This window comes from Stylophora pistillata, chromosome 1 (genome assembly GCF_964205215.1).
Source record: "Stylophora pistillata chromosome 1, jaStyPist1.2, whole genome shotgun sequence".
NCBI lineage: Eukaryota > Metazoa > Cnidaria > Anthozoa > Scleractinia > Pocilloporidae > Stylophora > Stylophora pistillata.
This window is the reverse complement of record NC_142519.1, coordinates 8261694-8272500: the sequence shown is the minus strand read 5'-3', so window position 1 is coordinate 8272500 and position 10807 is coordinate 8261694. Positions and strand designations below refer to the sequence as shown.

The 10807-nt window shown below is 37.5% G+C and overlaps 1 long non-coding RNA gene across 5 annotated transcripts; it reads left to right on the top strand.

Moving 5' to 3' along the window:
* Positions 1–5815: 5815 nt before the first annotated feature.
* Positions 5816–9943, top strand: LOC148741115 (uncharacterized). 5 transcript variants are annotated; one of them, XR_016000010.1, is made up of 5 exons: positions 5816–5994; positions 7194–7229; positions 8275–8923; positions 9272–9331; positions 9506–9943. It is a non-coding gene; the product is annotated as an uncharacterized LOC148741115 (long non-coding RNA). The 5 variants fall into 5 exon arrangements; XR_016000012.1 differs by lacking the exon at positions 5816–5994 and having other exon boundaries at positions 6058–7229; positions 8275–8345; positions 8869–8923; XR_016000006.1 differs by having other exon boundaries at positions 7194–8923.
* The last annotated feature ends 864 nt before the right edge of the window (positions 9944–10807 follow it).

Here is a 10807-nt window from a genome sequence, read left to right as displayed (position 1 = left end):
GACTTCCTGTCGTTGCCTTCGTTTATGTAGACCCTTACGTGGCCTTTACATTTTGCCGCAAGTCTGTCTGCGACACCTTTACCTCCCAAGGCCTGCGGGTCAGAAAAGTCGATTTCTATAACCTAGACACCAGTAGATTCTGCAATGGCTGGACACGCTAGGATCGTGCATGATGAATGATAGCAACCGGCGTTATCTTGCCTGAAATATGCCTTCGTTACATCCCCGTGTTCAGCTTTAGGGTCTTCAGAACATCCTACATGATAGCCACAACTTCAGGACTTCCTTGACTGCACAACTGGATTTCATTTGTGAATCCCTGCCATTCAAGAAGGCCATTTACGCGTGACGATAGATTTTCTCACAAATAATTTTCGGAGAGTTCTTTTAAAAATGTGATGATAGTTTCCTCGACGGATTTTTATATTGTTCTTCCATGCAAGATTTTTAAAGCAGAAATAAAAGAATTTGAGGCGATTTTTTTGTTAACCTGAACATGTTAAGCGTCACGGCTTAGGTCACGCACAGGTCAATAAACTTGATAAATTGCACACGTTGTCTAATGCTGTGAATGATCCAAATAGCTTTCTTTTTCTTAATTTAAGCACGAAGATTTTTGTGTATATATATATATATATATATTTGATAAGAAGCAAGTCAACACATAATTAATTTAAGTGTAAGTAGCGACGTTTTAGCCAACACTGTGATTGTTTTCGAAATGTTCTGAAGTTTGTAATTTCCATCAGCTGTATTAACATGTGTTAAGAGACACGCTGGCACTTAAAACGTAATCAAGAAAGATTAAAAACTACTTTGCTTTACATTCACAGCTTCAAAGAAGAAACATTACGATGCTGACGCCGTTTAATGGTCATTTAATTTTTTCTGTGTATTTTCGACAAACTGACTCTATAATTAGCTTGACATGAACATCGAATTCTGCACGCTTACATGGCGTTTGGGTGGCATCACGTTTTATTTAACTACCAAGACGAGACTTAATTTCCAACGGCCAAAACTACCAGGTGTATAGTTTGATAAATGAGCTCTCGTCTGATATGGTTTTAATGTCGAAATTTTTTTAGGTACCAGGTGTCGTTTAAACCGGTCAAAGTTAGCCTTCATTTTGTCTCCCAAAAGGACGTGCAAAATACACCTTCATAAAAACGGCGATAAAACCCATACCAAAGAGAATTACAAGAAACTTGTTATGTGCTTTTATTGAGCAGTTATATTGCAATTAATGTGCAACGTTTGGTGGTGAATGGAGTTGTTTAGCGCTACCAACATCTTTCTAAAGTTGCGTGACGATTTGACCGTCTAGGCAAGTCGAAAACGGCTATTTTGGCGAATTTTCAAACTTTTTTAAATTTCAGCCGGAAAAAAATCGCTGAAACTTTAAAATATTTTTTCAAAGGTAGTTCACAGAAAGGGATGTTTTGGTAAAATAAAAAAAAAATTAGAGTTTTCTTCACTGATTTTCGATTCTCGAAATATTCTGGCGGCTTCTCTTAAGACGCAACTCTATTTCAGGATTCATGGAGATATGAAGCAATTGGAACGTTTGAGGAGCACGAATGATGCTTAAGGAGTCGCTCGATATGAAGCAGAGACTAACTCGAGTTTCATAATCGTCACCGTCATCCTTGTCCTTGTAATCGTGGATGGTAATATCTGTATCATCATTGTAATCAATTGTTATCATAATTTATTATTATTATCGTCATTTTCGTTATTATTGTTATTATTATTTTCATTATTACCATTATTACTTACTTACAGCCCATCATGCCTGTGTGGTACATAGGGAAGCAGCGAGATCCTTCCAACCCTGCCTATCTTTAGCCAGTTTTTTAATGGTGCTCCAGCTGTAACTGAGCTCCCTTAGTCCCTTCTCTACAGCCCTGTGCCAAGTTGTTTTCGGTCGTTCAGTGCTTCGTTTGTCTTCAGGTGTCCAACGCATTGCAATTCTGGCTATGTTGTTACTGGGCATCCGCATCACATGTTCAATCCACCTCCATCTTCTCCTGGTGACAAGTGTACGAATATCCTCCCGCTTGGTTTGCCTCAGTAGCTGGTCGTTTGATATTTTCTGGGGCCAGATAATTTTCAGAATCTTCCTGACGCTAGCTGTGTGGAAGGATGCTGGTCCTGAGAGATCTTGTTCTGTCATTCACCAGCATTCCGAGCCGTAAAGGAGAGTTGACAATACGCAGCTCTGATAGACTCTAAGCTTCGTCTTTGTGCTGTAGCTTGCTGACCTCCACACTGATCTTAGGCTTATAAAAGCATATCTTGCTTTGTTCAATCTGCTTTGTATATCTACACTAGTACTTCCATCTTGGCAGAGCGCACTTCCGAGGTATGTGAACTTGTTGGTGTATGGAATATTCTGTCCTCTTACCCTGATCTTTGTTGGGGAAGGGACATTAACACACATGGCCTCCGTCTTCTTCGGGCTAATTCTCAAGCCGACCTGGTTGCTGAACATGCTTAGCCGGTGTGTCTTCTCCTGAATCTGCTGTCGAGTGTGGGACAATAGGACTAAATCGTCTGCGAATTTGAGGTCTTTGAGCGTAGTAAAAGGGGTCCATCTTATGCTTCCTCGCTGATCTTCCATTATTCGACAAAGGACCCAGTCGATAGCAATATTTAATAGCATGGACGACATGACACATCCCTAACGTACACCAGTTTTAACTTCAAAACTTAGATCCCCCTGACCGATGCAACATGTGAAATTTGAGTACAAACATTTGATGATGTTAACAGTGCGTTGTGGAGTGCCATATGCTCTCTTGGTGATCTTATATACTGTTCCTTGTTCATTGCGCCTAGCTGCCTCTTCCCCCTGGGATGCAGGGTTCTCCATGTACTTTATCTGGTCTTTCTCGGCATTTCACCTCCTAGTTCACTGTCCGATATATCTCTTGATGCCTTTCTTTAAGCCGTTGGGATTTCGAATCCATAACTTTCTTCTTTAATATCCGTCTATTCTCAATTGCTTTCCAGGTATCAGATGACATCCATTCCTTCGGCCTCCGCTGCCTGCAGCCTAAACATGCCTTGCTGCTATTGTTGTAAGCAGTGACAATTTTCTCCAAGTTCTCATTCGATATTTACGTCTTCATCGTTAATTTCCTTCTTTCGGCCTAGTTCCACAAGAGCCTCGAAGCTGTTGCGCACCTCCAGGATAAAAGATGTTCGCACATTTGGGTGTTTCAGTTGGCATTATTATTATTATTATTATTATTATTATCATCATTATTATTGTTAATATTATTGTTTTTGTCGTTATTGTTAGCGGAAGAAACTGTCTATGATTCTTTCAAGTATCATAATAGCTCTTCGTTTGGTACTGATAGTCAACTGATAGTCACCTGTATCTCCCACCATCAAGTGCTAATCCTAAACACGTTTTCAAAGCTATTCCTTACAGTGTGGCGACGAGGTTACAAAGAAATTGCTCCGAACAAGCTTTTCTTGTCCAAGAATAACCGAATACAAGGGTTATCTGGTTACTCAGGGTTACCCTTCCAAATTAATGGATGACCAGTTTCGTAAGGCCTCTACCATACCCAGAAGTGATCTACTTAGTACTCATGCCAGATCTAAGAGAAACCTTCAAGGAAAACATACCATACTTCAAGGGAAGAAGAGTAAAGTGGTACTATTCATTGTTACCTGTGTGACATAGACGCCAGCTGTTCCAGGCCTCTGCACTGTTCATAAATCTCCTCTAAAAACTGTCATCTGACACATGATTTGACACAAGGTAGCAACATAATAGTCTTTACTGTTGCAGCTGGAATAGCTTAAATACATCATCCTTTTTTTAAATTTAGTATTTGCATGTTATGTCAACTAAATATAAAATAGAATGTAACTTTCTTAATATTGGTAAATATTTTCACTTTGAATGAAACTCTGTAGAATGTTTTTGATCATAGTAAATTGGACAAAAATTTTGACATGGAATTTTGAATGACACACAAGTATAATGTGCTTGTAAAAAAAATTTAATCACAACACAAGCTGTAAATGTAGTAATATTGCTAAAAGACAAATTGACTTCTTGCAAGAATTTTACTTATAGGTATTTTTTAACTTATTTAAACGTTGAAATGAATGGAAATAACATTGCCATAAGCCATTCAGTAAATATTATAATAAGCCAGTTGATTATTTCTTATTCCTTTTAGCGGTCTTATTTTAACACGTTCAACACCTCTTTTTCTTAGAGGTGACCTAGGGTGTAAACATGTAGTACTCCTAATCCTCCGACAATTTCATGTATCGCAAGCTAAGATTCATATATAAATATGAAAGGAAAACTTCTGGGTTAACATCTGAGGTGTCTTCTCGGAGTAGGTATAATGGATTTTCAGAGCGGTTTACTTGCGGCAAAGCAGATAGTGAAACTGTGGCCTGAGAGGGGCTTTGTATGGCGGCAGACCTCAGTTCTGCGTTTTCAAATACAGAACCCTTTCTTCGCGGTCTTCATTACAGTTAAGGAGAACTTCTCGATTTCTTCTTTGATACTGAATACAAGATTGTAGCAAGCATGCCCGACAATTTTTTTTTAATTTTTTATTTTATGCTATTCTGATATCGTACTTTTCTACAGTTACATATCATCTCGCTTGCACGGCCTCTACAATGCCTTCTTTTCAACTTTACTCCAAACAACTTAATGAAATGACTTCTATCTACTCGTACGTCTTTGGCAGGGACAACAGCAATCCATCGTTTCATGAAAAACAGGTTCCCGCCATTGCAGCATACAGCGGCTTTGGTTGGATGTTTTCCACGCCTCGAATGGCAGTTTACAATTGAAAGTTTCCATGCAAAAAAAAAAAAACAACAACAACAACAATAGTTAAAACATCGATCGATTCCTTCTGAAAATCACACTTTCTGTGTGGAGTCCATCGTTTTTTCTATCAACAAATAAAAAAATTGAATTAATCCATCCCCCCTGAGGTCATTTTTTAGCGACTATACCGCTGAGAAGAAGCCAAGATGACATTGGGTTCGAGATTGTACTGTCCCATGAAAAGGTCCTTGAGGTTAATAGAAAATATAGAGGCATTGTCTTTAAACGTTAACAACAGTCAAACTTTGATAATAAACAAAACTTTTCCACAAACTTCGCGGGAATATTACACAATTTAAAACTACTCAAACCGCTTCTTGAGTCCTTGCCATCAAGGTCGTAATACATCTTCGATTAACGGGCTTCGTGCACGCCTTAAGCCATATATTTTTTTCTCTTCGATGTATCTTTCCTTTTAAGTTTTAACAAGCACAGCGTGTGCCAACTTGATATGACAGCCTTGAAAGGAAACCAGAGGCCCCCTACAGCCATAATGGTGCGCGTTTGCCGAGAATAGCAATCATTTTGGAAGTTGCTTATAAAATAAGGCGAATGGAATGGAATACATCGCGTAAACAATCCATGTCTGTGACATGATGATACATCTATGCTTTTCAAATGATACCGGTAGCTACGTTGTGCACAATGGAAGAGTCGAGAGCTAGGTAAGTACGTGTCTAAATTCAGCTAAATTGTACAAGTTCACAGTTCAACTTATGTTACAGGTAAGCTAGTGCCACGTAGCCCTATTACAATATCATACATGCCTAGCAAAGGTTTTGATTACCCTCCAATAGCCAAAGGAGTTTAGCGAAATAATTCCGTGTTTGAATTCATTTCGCCACGGCGTTGTATTATTACAGGAGCCTTCAGATGGATCAAAATCGAACGCAGCTCCAATAAGGATTTGGGAAAGTTTTCCGTAGAAAATTCCCTGTGAAATCAGTATCGCTACGTTCCGAAAGTAAGATGATCCACGATCTGACCAGAACTGGCATGTGTTCGCTTGTAAACAAGAATACGGTTTTAATTTACTTTGATTTGGGACTGGCCTAGTTTCAACGCAGAACTTTTCTGGGACACGGAGATGCGAATCTAACCAAGTGCATCAAAAGGTCGAGTTTAAAATCTATCATGTCCGTTCGTTCCGAAAAAAGAATGTCGATAAGTAAATGCGGGCGTGACCAAGCAACTATCAATACCCATTGTTCTCGATATAGTATGTAAGGGTGACATTTAATTTTTTCAAACCAAGAATTAAGTACAGTGATCTACGTATACAGTTCAACGGCGAAGCTACCTTATTTCAAAATTTGACCTTTACATGTACCAAATATTGTGTATAAATTATTTTAATTTATTTTGATGTCCAAGAATTCTTTTTGTCCTTATACAAAAACAATGGATGCAAATTCAGAATCTCAACCACTGAACTTAATCACTTTGTTAGACCTAATTGGATGAGGAATTCAGCTTATGAAAAGTTCTAGTTAGAAAATTGTTATTGAAAACTCATTTGAAAAAGGTCTGGTCAAAGAACCTGAATTTTATGCTGTGAAAGACAAATTACTAGATGAAGTAAAAGGAAATAAGAAACATTGAAATGTAATGCCACATTAGCCACAGTGCATGGTGGTTATGATTCTGTTGGATTTTCATTCATTTATCTCATGCAGGATGATGATTTTTAAAAAGAGCCAGGTGGCCTTGATATGTTTCTGTGTTTCCCATTTTGTATTTATTCACTCAGGAAAAAAGGCACAGAACTTTTTGAGACTTACAATAAAACCATATTGCAAATTAACCAAGTTATTAAGGATTTTTCTATTACACTAAAAATTAAGGAAAAGAGCTTGAAAACTAGGTTTGTGTGAAAGGATTTTCAATTAAGCACACCAGCCTTGGAGAGTTAGGAGATGGCTTGGCTAAATAAAAAATGCATTACTTGCTAACACCAGGTAATTCACCTATTCAATGGGTGCCAAAGCAATTAGATAGTGGAATTTAATCACAAGCTTTGGTGGAAATCTGTTACTAATTAATTTATACATTTTTAAATTGGAAGACTATTTATCATGATATGGCTATCTCAGGGTATGTGAAACATTGGAATGAAGGTTATACAACAGCTATGAGGTATGAAAGGCAAGTAAAGCAGACAGAATCACTTCTTGAAATAGTTTCCACTTGACTAAAGTTCAGGGTGATACTTAAAAAATTGTACAGCACTCAAAGGTTCCTTTTCACTCTCGTATAGATTTTTTCCTGTTTAATTGGTAACAGTGATTTGGCTAACATATTTGTTCTTTTGCAGTGATTAAGACAATTCCCCTGGAGCTTGATTGCAAAGGTTAGTATGTTTGTTCAGTAATTTGTGTCCAGAATTCAACTTGCTCATGATAGTAAGACTCATAGGGTGTATTGGAATTAAATTTGCTGCAAATCTAAGGCTATCACTTGCAGAGGATTCTAGGCTTTGACTCGCTGAAGATGCTTGCTCTTTGACTCGCTAAGGATACTGGTCTTGGACTTGCTGAGGACACCAGGCTTTGACTTGCTGAGAATGCTGAACTTAGACTTGCTGAGGATACTGGGTTTTGATTCGCTGAGAATACTAGTCTTTGACTCGCTGAGGATACTGGACTTTGATTTGCTGAGGATACTGGGCTTTGACTCGTTGAGGATACTGGACTTTGACCTGCTGAGGATACTGGTCTTTGACTCGCGGAGGAATTTACCAGACTCTGACTCGCAGAGGATACTGGGCTTTGACTTGCTGAGGATATCGGACTTTGACTCGCTGAGGATAATGGGTTTTGACTCGCTGAGTATACTGGACTTTGTAAGTCTGGCTCACTGAGAATAAGTCTGGTTGACTCGCTGAGAATAGGGGTCTAGTTGGCTCGCTGAGAATAAGTTTGGTTGACTCGCTGAGAACAGGTCTGATTGGCTCGCTGAGAATGGATCTGGTTGGCTCGCTGAGAAAAGGTCTGGTTCGCTCGCTGAGAATAATTCTGGTTGGCTCGCTGAGGATAGGTCTGGTTGGCTTGCTGAGAATAAGTCTAGTTGGTTCGCTGAGAACAAGTCTGGTTGGCTCATTGGGAATAAGTCTGGCTGGCTCAACGAGAGTAAGTTTGATTGGATGATAGACTTAGAGAACGTAGAAATGTCTCAATCCTATTTTTCTCTACTTATCTGAGTAACGTGCAAAGGAAGAAAATTGATTTATTTTAAGTGTTAGTTTTAAACCTAAATATATGAAGTATTTTTGTATTGCTATAGTAAAAATTCATTTTCACCAACACTTCTCAAATAGGGTTTGTTATAGTGGGAGTATGCCTTTCTGTTCATGAGAAAGACATACTCCCACTTGTTTTTCCTCCTTTATTTCCTAGTACAAATGTTTAAGGACAAGTGACGGATGTGTGCTGTGTAACAATGAAGCTCATGTGCATGAATAGAAGTAGTAGGTGTAAATGATTTTTGTCTCACATTTAATTTTTAAAGTAACATCCCTGCCTTTCCTCCATGTAAAAATTACCAGAATACCAAATGCAAAGTTGTCAGCCCTCTCTCTTACATGCAGAATGCTTTTTTTAATGTTAAGGGTGGTTCATCTTCCTTTTACCCACCCCTGTCATCTTAAATTGACTTTGCCTCAAAAGAGTACTTTACACTGCATCAAGTTGGATCTGGTTTTTTATCTGATGCAAAGCTACACAGCAACAATCTCCTCCAATCAGAAAAGCTGTGCTTGATAACAAGGGTAAGTAACATGTAAAAAGGATCTTGAAAGAGCCATGTAGTAACAAATAAATTAGAAGAACTGGTTAATGTCACAGAAACAAGATGAAGCAAATGAAATCTTTGGAAAAGATGATGAGGTGCGAAAAATCACACAAGGATCCTTTGCTTCCTTTTTTTTTCCCATTGATCATATTAATTTTGTATCAGTTGTGGTTAACATTCAAAACTCTGGTTGATTACAGGTGTCTTTCTATGAGAATTTTGATCCCGATGAATCCCTTGATTCCACCATTCCTGGTAGGTAGAAATTTTTCTTTACAGAAGTTTCCATTGATAATTTCTCAAACAAAAGAGGGATCCATCAATACCACCATTCCTGGTACGTAGAACATCCTTTTCACAGAAGAGGGAGTATTTCACGCAGATAGTACAAACAGCAGTGGCGAGGTAAACTTGCATGTGATAAATGACTCTTGAAAGTCCCCATTCACTTTCCAGCATAATGGCTAATTATTTCAAACTTGAAATAAAGTAACAAGAAATCCTCTATAAAGTTATATGTTTCTAGGCTCATATACATAATACAAATTTGCCTATGAACTGCAAAATTAAAAAAAATCAAGGTCTTTTTCTTTACCTTTAAAGATGACAAGGACATGGGAGAGCACAGAGATAAGATTGAGGAGAACAAGACTTTAAGTGAGGGTACGATTTGACAAACACAATTTAATTTATTAAGTTTCATGGCTACTGAATTTCTCCAGTTTTCTAATTTGCTAAAAAAATTACAAAGTGGGAACCTCCACTTCCAGATAACCAATAGCAATGAAAACCCTACAAACAACTCACCACAACAATTTATTCTTACTATGCCCCCAGAACCAGAAAAGAAGAAAAAGAAGACTTGAAATAGAAGAAAGAACAAAAATATTGCATCTCTACAAGAAGGCAATGAGAAAACTAGTGAAAGTGTAGAAGTGTAGAAGTTGTAAATTAGATAAAAAATTAACCTTAAGTGAGCATGCAATGTCTTGTACATAGCCCTAAGTTTTCTTTTCATTCCTGTCATAAAGTTTTCTTTGCATATATGATGAGAATAAATGATATAACGTTTTCCAACATGTATTAGTTGATTGCAATCGGGCCAGAAGGTATATTTGACGACGATATCCCGAGGCAAAGAGGTTAATTAGGTTTATAAAATATGCGATAGATAATAGCAATTTTTGGTTTAGTCATCATGGTCATTAACCAGAGATATTCCCCTCATTATCTGTACTTAAAAACTCTGAAAAAATCATTTTATAAATCAAAGCTCTTTTTCTAAAGCTATCCTTAATGAAGCAATCTCATCTCTGTAACAATCTGGACAATTTTCCTTAGCATCAACATGTCGGAACATTGTTGTTTTAGCGAATTAGATTTCTCATTTTGATTTGCGCTTATTTTAATTAAATCCCTGAGATAAAAAGATGGTTTATGAGGAAAAACTAATTTTAAGAAAGAAATAATCATGTTTTTTAAATCAAATATCCTATGAATACAGTCCTCATTCATTAAAGGAAAAACAAAAACTAAAACAGCAAAGTATGATGAAAAATTCCTTGCATGATGAAATATGAAGTTTCAGGAACACTTATCCTTTATTTTTCAAAATTTACATCTTGAGAAGGTTATAATTTCTGCCATTCCTCTTGTTGTGGAAGAATGAAGAACTGTTAGTAATGGACCTGGGTCCGAAGTTCTTTACGATTTGTTCTTCAAAGCCTCCCGACACAGGTAAATCAACTTTTTATCAACTTTCTCATCATTAAATACAAGACAGAAATTTTGTTGAAACAGATAGCTGTGGAAAGAGTTCCATAACCACAAACCTTAATTATGCATTCATTTCATTAAGACTAAATATAGAGGTTTCTTTGCAACACTATGTGCATAATTAATGTATGGGTTTATATGGAGCTCTTGCCAATAGCTGTTTTAGTGAGAAGATGGAAGAGTATACATTTTCATATTTCCTACATCAGAATTGTCTACATATAGGAGTTACCCATGCCAGCATAAGGGCTAGACAGGTGCATGACTATTTTCACATGGGGTTTCTATGTATATGGAAGCCATTGCCCCCTTCACAATAACAATAATTAAACTCATAGTCCGTTGCAGGGTTTCCTCCCTCCT